Genomic DNA, 11877 nt, shown 5'->3' with positions numbered 1-11877 from the left:
AACTTTTGAAAGTATAGGGACACATGCACTGATTCTCTAATTTTTCCACAATACACGTGCGCATCAATTCCTCTCAAAATAAATCTTTACTCTCCACTCACCATCAATTTGGGGTCCACATATTTTGAATTTTTCTAGCTTCTTCTCTAAGATAATCACTTAGGCGAAAATATAGATTCACTCACATATAAAAAAAGAGAGAGAGGGGGTGGGTGGAGGGTGGGGACAATACTATAGTAGCGATACAATTTTACAGATCAAGAGAGAGAGAGTAACAGAGTAGAATTTTACAACATAAGGCTATCACCCTATCACTTTTTAAATTTTTATATCCCCCTCTAGTATTATTTTATATATATATATATATATATATATATATATATATATATGAAAATTTTCCTTTTCTGATTTTGGGTTCTTGTTCATTCATAGATAAAAGAAAAAAAAAGATTTCAATTCTTCTTAGTTTCAATTTGATTTCAAATTCGAAAATACATAAATATTTCAAGTTTCCTCTATGATATTTGGGTTCCGAAAACATGGAGATTATTTGAGGTCCGTTGACTGCTCATGAGGTTCAAGTTCGTGGTTCCAAATTCATTTTTATTGCTATCTTGCTTGTGTGTTGCTGGACATTCGAATTCCGGCGCCGGATTTGCTTGTAATAGCTTCCGAACAGAAGTAATCGAAAAACTCTTATATTCAGATTTGTGGATTTCGGACACGAATTCGCGAGGCAAAAGTTTATTGGAATCTTGAATTTGGTTGCAAAGCGAGGTAAGTGTCGTGGTTAACCTTGACTTGAGGGAGTATGACTTATTTATCCATTTGCTATGTGATTTAATATGCGGGTACAACGTATATGTGAGATGACGAGTACTTATGCATTGTGGTTGAGTCAAAGCATGCGGGTGGAATTTATTTATAGAGAATAATTACCTATTTAATTAAGATATTCCTCCTTAAGTTTATTATTGATTATTTGATCATTATTCATGAAATTATTATTTATTTAATTATTGTTGAATATTTTGGAAGGTGAAGTCGGTATTCTGGTATTGAATTGATTGATAAGTGTATATCCCCGCATTTAAATACTCTTCTGAATTTATATTATTATTTTCATGGTAAAGAAAAGTGTAAAAGCACGAAGGGTGTTGCCGTGCCATTTGTGAGTGTAAAAGCATGAAGGGTGATGCCGTGTCAATTTCAGAGAGTGTAAAAGCACGAAGGGTTATGCCGTGCCAAAAGAGAGTTAAAGCACGAACGGTGATGCCGTGTCAATTATTATTATTTATTTATCAGTTTATGGGAGGAATGAGAGTAAAAGCACGAAGGGTGGTGCCGTGCTATTTTTATATTATCAGTTGCTCATTTTATTGTTGATGAATTAGTTGGCTGCTATGTGACACTTCTCCTGCTAAAATTTCTATATCACTCCTCTTCGCATGTTCCCTCCCAAATTTATAAATTGTTATTTATTGTGTTATCATTGTTTTGTATTTGTATATACTTGTACACGTTATTTACGTACGTATCATGTCATAGCCTCGTCACTATTTCGTCGAGGTTAGGCCCGACACTTACGGAGTACATGGGATCGATTGTACTCATACTACACTCTGCACTTCTTGTGCAGATTTTGGAGTTGGTCCCAGCGGCGTACCATAGACGTGCTCGGATTCAGCTACTCATAGGAGACTTGAGGTATAACTACACATCGTTCGCAGTTCTAAAGTCCCCTTCTATCTTATCTTAGCTGTGTATTATCTTTCAAACAACTTGAATTTTATTCAGACCTTTAATTGTATTATTCTAGTAGCTCGTGCACTTGTGATACCAGATTCGGGGATGTATTTTGATAATTTTGTATTTATGGCCTTCCGCACTTTATTTCAGTAATTGACTTCTATTTAATTTAATTTGCTTAAAAAAGGTTAAGATTATTTTAACGTTGGCTTGCCTAGCAAGTGAAATGTTAGGCGCCGTCACGGTCCCGAAGGTGAGAATTTCGGGCCGTGGCATTTCGACTCAATCATTTGAAGAACATGTAAAGATACGTCAGATTTCATTATTTCCAGAATTTTAAGCGTGATATCTTTCAACAGGTGTTGATTCTTCTCTTTTTGGTGTATAAGCTAAAGAGAGATCTTCAGATTCAAGTAGCTCTTTCTCCTTTAGCTGGTCCAAGTCCGCAATAAATTTCTTGATCTGCTCCGTTATATTGTTATTTATATATTAGCAGTATATAGTTCCATAAGAGGATTATCATTGTATAACAAAAGGAACCAGTAATAAAGTACACTGATTTCATACAACGTTAAGAAAAACAAACTCATCATAAATCAGATCTTGGTAAAGTAGCAAACCCTATAAAAACAATCAGTAAAAGATTGTGTTGGTCAGTCAGTTTTGAAGACATCCTGAATCTCTTCATCAAGGCCGAAAATTAATTAATTTTGAAGGGAGATTATGGGAAAATGCAGAAGAAGATTACACATCCTAAAACTTCTAAATGCATGCCAAGAATGACATGAAAGAATAACAATTACCAGCTAAACGTCAGCAATATATAACATCATTAATAAAAATGTTGTAGCAGAAGAACAACCTGATAAAAGGTAGATGGAAATCAAACCGTGGCATTGGTACAACCAAAGCTACAAAGACGACCTTCAGCCCCTCTGCAGAAACGAAAAATTTGGAAAGCATGTACATTCAAAGAGCAATACATTGACTTGAGTTCCTCATAGTTGACATGCAAAAATGAAAATCCGGATTCATCTATGCTAACTGATATATTTGCATTTTCTAATTTTACCAAGATGAAAGTCAGTTAGTCATTAATCCTATTTTACTGAAATGGACAGCAAACGTGAGTACTTTTTCAAACCAAAAAAGAGTAACATGGTGATCTTATATTCATCTTTAGATACACATAAACAGATAAAACCAATCACGTAATTTGTTCATGTGCAAAACAATAGGAGCGAGCAGCTGTACTGGAAGGTGTGGCTGGATCACCTTCTTTTCAGGGAGAGCTAATGCTTGTTGGAAGTATGTTTTTCCCTATCTTTGCTATTGAGCGAACCTGAGTTTATAAGCCAGTCCTTTCTTTTCTTTCTAGCATTAACTGCTGCATCCATTAAATAAAAAATAAATATCATTCTACTCCACTGCCAGGATTATGAACTTTATATATCTCTATAGGCATCCCTGGACAAAATTCTCCTACAAACAATGAGTCTAAAATCAGTAAAAATGTGTTGGAAAATCCACCGTTGGGATAAGCACCAGACTTGTATATATGACTTAAAAATTAGGAATTGTGGCACCAAAGAAAATATAAAACAACCTTATAAACATCACAAGCTCTGTACTGCTTTAACTAGTGTAGGAAATAGAACCTTGTAAATCCATCTGAACAAGCCACTGCACTATATCGGTTCATTGAAATACAATTTGATGAGTTCTATAAATATCCGGCTCAACAGTAGATAGTTTTCCCTGCAAAAGTCATTTAATTCAGCATTTCCTTTCAATATCTAGTCTCTCCTTCCGAATAAAAAATAAAAGGCAGTCTGGTGTACAAAGTATCCGAACCTTACCTCGAACTTTTTTAAGAGTCAACACTTTCGTTCTTGGTGAGAAAAAAATACTTTTCTTGCTTCCTTTAACAGAAGAATTAAAAGCACTTTCAGTTTTTATCTCCCTTTGTTAGTGATTGTTTTTTTTTCTTTTTTCTCTTTCTTTTTCTTTTTCCTTTGGAAAATTATTGTCAATTACCAACAATTGTATTGATGCAGCTTTCCAACTGTATCCAATCATCTCCGGACTGACTGAGTTACATCTCAATTTCTTGTGCTATGACCAGATCCTCTAGTTCCTTGGTCCACTAAAGTACCTTCGATAACTATGACACAATGTCGAGGATACCAAATATAAGGCTCGGGATTGAAAAAGAAAAAAAAAAAGAAACTTAAGCAGAGATACATGAGATTAAACATCAATCAATCACTAGAGAAAAAAGGAAATTATCAAACTGGCCAGTTGTACTAGATTATTTAATTTTATAGAACAAGGAGGCTTATTAAATCCTTCCAGTTTATACTCAAAAGGCCTGCGGGAACATTTAAAATGCAATAATGCGAAGGATTATAAATTGCTTCCTCCAAATTAAGGCACATTTGACGTATTTATGCTAAATAACAAATAAATTACATTACAATAGTCCACACATGGCACGCTTAACTCCACAATGTTATATGCATAACGTTTTCCTATACTAAGTATATAATAATATATTGAAAATAAAAGGAACTACGTGACCATATGATTAAAATGGTTGGTTCACCGCGAGAATTAGTCATGAGGTTCACTAGTACTTGAATTAATATTTGCAATATATACAGGGAAAGAATGAGTACGAAAAGTAATTACTACGAGAGTCATGACCGGAAATAACCTATTTATAAAAAAACTTATGCATATATTATATTAAATAATAATAAAATTACAACCGCATATCACTGTTGCACAAGCAAAGCAACAACAACAATAACAACAACCCAATATAATCTCACTAGTGGAGTTTGGGGAGAGTAGTGTATACGCAGACCTTACCCCTATCCCGAAGGAATAGAGAGGCTGTTTCCGAAAGACCCTCGGCTCCCTCCCTCCAAGAACTCCCTACCTTGCTCTTGGGTGACTCGAACTCACAATCAAAGCATATATGAATATTGACAAAATCAAGCATCTAACAATATGCATAATGAGATGCATATAACGATATGCACAAATAAAGATCACATTTTTTCCCAAATACCGGCATACCCGATGACTTGAGTGCACACTATCCTGGGTGCATCATTGGATCCAATTCCATAATTTCTAACTTGATCAGCGTCAAAGTCAACCCCCGATCAATATGGTCAAACCTTGAGGCAAATCACAAATCTGGGTCATCCATAATCCATGAGTCAAAATTTATAATTAGATTTTCATTTGGAGTTCATTTAATTCATTAAATCCATGATTTAGTGTTTCTTGGATTCTCAATTTTCACCATTTAATTGCATATTCCTGTCAAATATTTTTTGCAAGGTGACGTCTAATGTTCCTTACTTTTTCTACAGCAATGCGAAATTAGTATTTTCTAAATACATTGGATATAGATTATGTCTGAACTCTCAACTATCGTCCCACAGGAAGCTAGTTATGGACAATTACTAGGAATTGTTGTAGAAATTAAAGTAGACAAAATAAATAAATTGCAATGACCTAAATTCACATGATCGGTAGCCAATACCTTACCTGACACGAGTGAAACAACCCGTCCAATAACACTTGTCTATATACCTCTTAGATGCATGCGAAAATCTTTTTTAAGATACAATTATTTAAATGATTAAAAAGAATACATGAATAAATAACATTCAAACGACACATTTTTAATAAATAAAAAATACATAAAATTAAATTCATTCATACATGTCATATGAGTATTTATAGAATACGAAACAAAGAACTACAATGTTTATGGAATTTCCATGACACGGAATGAAATAGTCAACCGAGACAGGACACAGTGATGCAAAAGAGAAAAGTAATAATACTCCACGAGTACAAGTGCAGAGTCCCACTAAAGTCACCGCAAAAGGTGTGCGACTGCCCTATCCACGAGGCTCGTGCCGCTCAGGTCCAGTCCCTGAAACAGAAATGTAAATCTAGCCATTTATCCTAAGCTTCACATGCCTAGTACGAATCATGAATTATTATTTTTTTCAAAAATAATTCATAAAAGAAGTGGGACATGAATTAAGAAAATACGAGATATGCATAAGCAATTAATATAAAAAAAGAAATATTTGTATAACTAACAATCTAGACAGTAAAATAAAGTAATAATATAAAACATATTTCAAAGTCTTTGTTTAGCATTCACCTTTAACAAAATCAAGTGAGACTTTCCATTTAGTGGAGCGCTATACTATCACCGACATGAACGAAAAGTCAACTAGGTTATGTGTCTCTACTTGCTCAGATCATCTCATCGTTGTACCACATGAATCGACTCAACCATACTAATAAAGTAGCACAATAGTACCCTCTCGTGGGGCACTCAACCGTTGTTCCAAACCACAAAGTTTTACGCCTACTGTCATGACCCAAAATTCCATCAAAGATCGTGACGGCACCTAATAGGCCGGCTAGGCGAACTAACAATTTCTACTGCCAAATATCCAATAACAATAGAAAGAACTAAAATAATATTCTAAAACAGTCTTATATCATAGATAATAAATTCAAAGATGAAGTAAAAAGTACCGAACAATAAACAACCCCCAGAACGGGTGTCACTGAGTACATGAGCTCCAATGAATGCTAAATACAAAAGTTTGAAAATAAATACAATACTGTGTGAATTAAATAATAGTAATAAGAATAAGAAAGGTGACTCCAGGGCTGTGAACATATGTGCAGTACTACCTCGAGTCTCCAACGTCTACAGCTAAGTACCTCTTGAAATTCGCTCATACAAATAACTAAATATGCACAAGAAGTGCATAAGTATAATATGAGTGCAACCGACCCAATATACTTAGTAAGTATAAAGTCAAAGCTAAGCGAAGTAGTAATGAGGCTCAGACGAGATACTCACTTTATAGACCTGTACAGACAATAAACCGAAAGGAATATAAGAGAACAACAAATAATATACAAATGAACAAATAAGCGAAGAGGTAAGCATATTTCCCAATTACCACAATTCCTGCATAAATCCAAGAACTGAATCCACAAAGAAGAAATAATACACATGAGCAGTATAATCCAAGTATTCAAACTGCATAAAATGAAGAGGTTCAAGTAACATGGCAGATTGTACAAAAATGCCCATCGTGCAAATATTACTCATTCTCACCGCATCATCGTGCAAATATCATAACAAGTCACACAGAAACATCCATCGTGCTAATATCTCTCATCCTCGCCGCACAGAAGCACCCATCATGCAATATCTCTCATCGTCACCAAGTATATAAATTATAAATGACAAGCATGGTAAAACGTGAGAGAAGAATGAGTATGATATAGTACGTGAGAGATAAGTATGTCTTTGACATCAACATGTCAAATATCATTATAAGGCCTCAACATGATCTTTAAAAAGATGGTGAATAAGCAAGTAGTCTCATAATCAATTAAAGCATAAAAGAAAAATACATGAATCAAGATAATGCATGAATAGTCTAATTATACCCGAGCATGATATAACTATAAAAAACGCATATAAACTCATCACCTCGCATATATGTCGCCCTCACAATTAGCACGTATCAAGTAAACCATATACAACCTGATTCCCTCAAGTCAAGGTTAATCTAGATATTTACCTCTTACCGGAACAAGCTCAACAATTCAATATCATTTTCCCTTAAGAATTCTCCTCCAACCGGCTCAAATCTAGCCAAAAAATACTTAATATGGTCAAATAAATTCATAAAAACTAATCTAAATAATAAAGCTTCAATATTAAATCAATTCTAAAAAAGCCAACAAAAGTCAACTCGAGTTCACATGGTCAAAACCCTATCTTAGGGTAAATCCCATTTATCTATAATCTCACGAGTCCAAATATACAATTAGATTCTAAATTCGAGTTCAAATCGATACTCAAAACCTCAAAATACACTCTCTTAATTTGTAGATAACCACCCCATATTTTACTTTAAAATTTCATGTTTTAGGTGTAAAAATCTATGGGGAATCAAGATATATAATTAAAACCAAGTAGAAATTACTTACTCTCAAAAGTTTAGTAAAAATCTCCTCACGAATCGCCTCTTCACGATCTCCAAAACTCAAAATGGTGAAAATAAGGTAAAATCCAACTTAATATAACCTATCACGCAATTCTGCATTTTGCGGTCACTTAGTCGCGGAAGCGACATCGCTTCTGCGCTCAAAGCTGCATTTCTGCGAGCCTCCCAACTCTATCCCTACCTCGCTTCTGTGAAGCAACTTCCGTATCTGCAGACTCGCAAGTGCGACTACCCCACCGCAGGTGCGGCCCCACAGGTGCGCTCCTTACTCCGCATCTGCAAGCTTCTAACTACAAGCCTGCATTCGCTTCTATGACCATTCTTCCATAGGTGCGACCTAGCACCTGTGCTTCAAACACCGTAGGTGCAATGCACCAGACATAAGAAAATTCCAACAACTCCAAAATGGTCCGAAATCATCTCGAAAATGAATGGAGCCCCTCGGGCCCGCGTCTAATCATACCAACAAGTTCGCATATCCTATACCAACCTATCTAAAGGCTCAAACACCACAAATAATTTCTAAACCAAGAATCGAATGTCAAATTCATCCCTTAACTTTCAAACTATCCAACTTCGCCAAACGCGTCCGAATCATACTTATACACTCGGAATAGACTTTACACACAAGTTCAATTCAATCACACAAACCTATCTAGAGTCCCGAAATACCAATCAGAGTCTGATATCATCAAAGTCAACTATTGGTCAAACTTATGAATTCCAAAATCGTTCAAAAGCCAACTTTGGACAAATAGTACCGAATTCTCCTAGGAACCCCTAAAACCAAATTTGATCACACACCCAAATACTAAATCATCATACGAACCTATTGAAACCTTCAAATCTCGAGGTCGTTTACTCAAATGTCAAACCTTGGTCAATTCTTACAACTTAAGACTTCTAAAATAAAAGTAAGTGTTCCAACTCACTCCCGAACCCCACGAAAAATAAACTGCCTCTCTCCTTAAGTCATATAACATCAAACAAACCTATGGGAAGCATCAAATAGGAGAACGAGGTTCTAGAATTCAAAATGACTATTCGAGTCGTTACATTCTTCACCTCTTAAACAAATGTACGTCCTCGAACATGTTGAGAAATGTACCTGAACTTCCAAAAAGATATGGGTATCTACTCTGCATATCAATCTAGGTCTCCCAAGTAGCCTCCTTGCTCAGTTGGACTCTCCAAAGTACCTTCACTGATGCAATCTCCTTTGACTTGAGCTTTCGAACCTGCCTATCCAAAATAGCTACTGGTTTTTCTTCATAAGTCGTATTCTCATTTAGATGCACTGTGATGAAGTCCATAACATCGATTTGTCTTTATAATACTTTCGAAGCATAGAAACATACAATACTGGATGAACTCTCGAAAGACTAGGAGGAAAAGCAAGCCTATAAACAACCTCACAAACTCTCTCCAACACCTCAAATGGGCTAATGAACCTCAGAATCAACTTTAACTTTGTCATGTGCCAAACTAACCTCTGTCGTGATGGCGCCTATCGTGGAACTAGGCAAGCCGACTCATTTCCAAAATAAACCGATATTTTCATTTTAAAGATAATTCCAAGGTTATTTAACATAAAACTTCCATTTAAAGAGTTCAAATCAAAGAAAAACAGAAGTGCGGAAAAGAAAAAAAAAGCCCGACATCGGGGTGTCACTAGTCATGAGCATATACTACAATCTGTCTAACAATATCAAGGCTAACTCAGCCCAAAGAATATCTAAATACAACTAGAGGAAGATAAGAGGGAGAAGAGCAGGGGCTGCGATCGCCAAACAGCTACCTTGCTATCTCCAAGAAAAATCTACAACCAAAACACTCAATAATCGCTACCTTGTCCAGCTATACCTGAATCTGCACATAAGGTGCAGGGAGTAACGTGAGTATGCCAACTAAGTAAGTAACAACAATAAATAAATACTGAGCAGTAGTGACGAGCAATAAAGCATATAACGTTCATATCAGGAAATCTTAGTAAAATACCACATGCTTTTTAAAAATCAAAATTTGAATCAAATTATCTAGTTTAAACCCAGTTCCATTAAAAATCATTTAAAAACATTTTTTTCTAACAGTTTTTCAAACAAAGGCTCAATGCAAAGGTGAGTAAAATTGATGAAATCATAAACAGCCCCTCGGGCAAAACATCACTCATATACAGCCCCTCGGGCAAACCTCACAGTCACTCGTGCCACTCGGGCATACCTTACAATCACTCTTGCCACTCGGGCATACCTCACAATCGCTCATGCCTCCCAGTCACTCGACTCGGCACTCGGCACTTGCACTCAATAGGTACCTGCGCTCACTGGAGGTGTGTACAGACTCCGGAGGGGCTCCTTGAGCCCAAGCACTATAATTTGCACGGACAACTCACGTGCCAAAATAATTAAGTATGCTGCAGGCGGGCAGCCCTGATCCATACTCATCCTCACAAATCAGGCCCTCGACCACACTCAATCATAAATATTCTGCAGGCGGGCAGCCCCGATCCACACTCATCCTCACAAATCAGGCCCTCGGCCTCACTCAGTCATAAACCTCTCAAGCCAGTCGGGCATTTCAGTAAAATAGGGCACTCGGCCCAAAACATTTATATGCATCAAAATAGAGTCATAAAATAGAGTTATGCGGTAAACAAGTATAAACATGACTCAGTATAGATTTTCAATCGAAAACAATGAGAGGATGGTAAGAAACAGCCCCTAAGGGTCCAAATAGCATTGGTGCAAGGCCCAAACATGGCATTCAGTCCAATTTACAGAAATTCTTTCTAAAATATATAAGTATCATATGGTTTCAACAAAGTATGCAACTTTACAGTTGCTACGGGACGGACCAAGTCACAAATCCCCAAAAGCGCCTACACGCCCGTCACCTAGCATGTGCGTCACTAAAAATAGTAGAATGATACAAAATCCGGGGTTTCATACCCCCAGGACTAGATTTACAATCGTTACTTACCTCAAAACGTGAAACTTTTTACTCCGCTATGCCTTTGCCTCGTAAATCGGCCTCCGAATGCCTCGAATCTAGTCACAAATAATTTGTTTCAGTCAATAAAATTTATTGGAAGTAATTCCCTAAGAAAATACTAATTTTTCATAAAAATCCAAAATTTAGCTCAAAAATTGCCTGGGGGGCCCTCGTCTCGGAACCCGATGAAAGTTACAAAAATCCGAAAGCCCATTCAATCACGAGTCTACCCATACCAATTTTACCAAAATCCAACCTCAACTCGACCCTCAAATCTACAAATCTTATTTCCAAATTTCTAAGTTCCAATATCCGATTTACACCTCAAAATCATGTTATCTAGTCGGATTATTCAATGATAATTCAATATTATGGAGTAGAAATGATCACAAGGGACTTACCTCAAGTTTTCCTTGAAAATATATCAAAAATAATCTCTCCTCAAGCTCCAATTTGTCAAAAATGGCAAATGGGACAAAGTCCCTATTTTTATAATTCTGACCAGACAACCTCGGTTCTGCCTCGATCTTGGCCTTCGATTGAGGTCCTTGATCCTGGCCCTCGATCCTGGTTCTCGATCCTAGGCCTTCAATAATGTCTTTGACCCGGCCTTCGACCATGACCCTCGATCCTAGGCTCGATCATAGCTTCGATCGTGGCCCTCGATTCTGGGTTCAATCATGGTTTCGATCGTGGCTCTCGACCCTAGGCTCGATCATGGCTTCGATCGTGGCCCTCGACCCTAGGCTCGATCATGGCTTCGATCGTGGCCCTCGACTCTGGGCTCGATCATGGTTTCGATCGTGGCCCTCGACCCTGGGCTAGATCATGGCGTCGATCGTGGCCCTCGACCCTGGGCTCGATCTGGGCTCGATTCTGAGAGATTTTTGGGCTCGAATCTCGCTGAAAAAAATTTCCAACAGAAGGAAATTGCAGCAGCTGTTGTAGTTCAATTTTTGATCCGTTAACCATCCGCAACTCACCCGAGGCCCTCGGAACCTCAACCAAATATACCAACAAGTCCTAAAACATCATACGAACTTATTCGAATCCTCAAATCACC

At 37.0% G+C, this 11877-nt stretch overlaps 1 long non-coding RNA gene across 1 annotated transcript; it reads left to right on the top strand.

Annotated features, from left to right (window-relative positions):
* Positions 1-249: 249 nt before the first annotated feature.
* Positions 250-1922, top strand: LOC138896634 (uncharacterized). Its single transcript, XR_011410006.1, has 2 exons — positions 250-777; positions 1640-1922. It is a non-coding gene; the product is annotated as an uncharacterized lncRNA (long non-coding RNA).
* Positions 1923-11877: the final 9955 nt, after the last annotated feature.

The sequence above is a fragment of the Nicotiana tomentosiformis genome, chromosome 8 (genome assembly GCF_000390325.3).
Source record: "Nicotiana tomentosiformis chromosome 8, ASM39032v3, whole genome shotgun sequence".
NCBI lineage: Eukaryota > Viridiplantae > Streptophyta > Magnoliopsida > Solanales > Solanaceae > Nicotiana > Nicotiana tomentosiformis.
The sequence above is the reverse complement of the archived record's forward strand: the minus strand, read 5'-3'. Positions and strand labels throughout refer to the sequence as shown.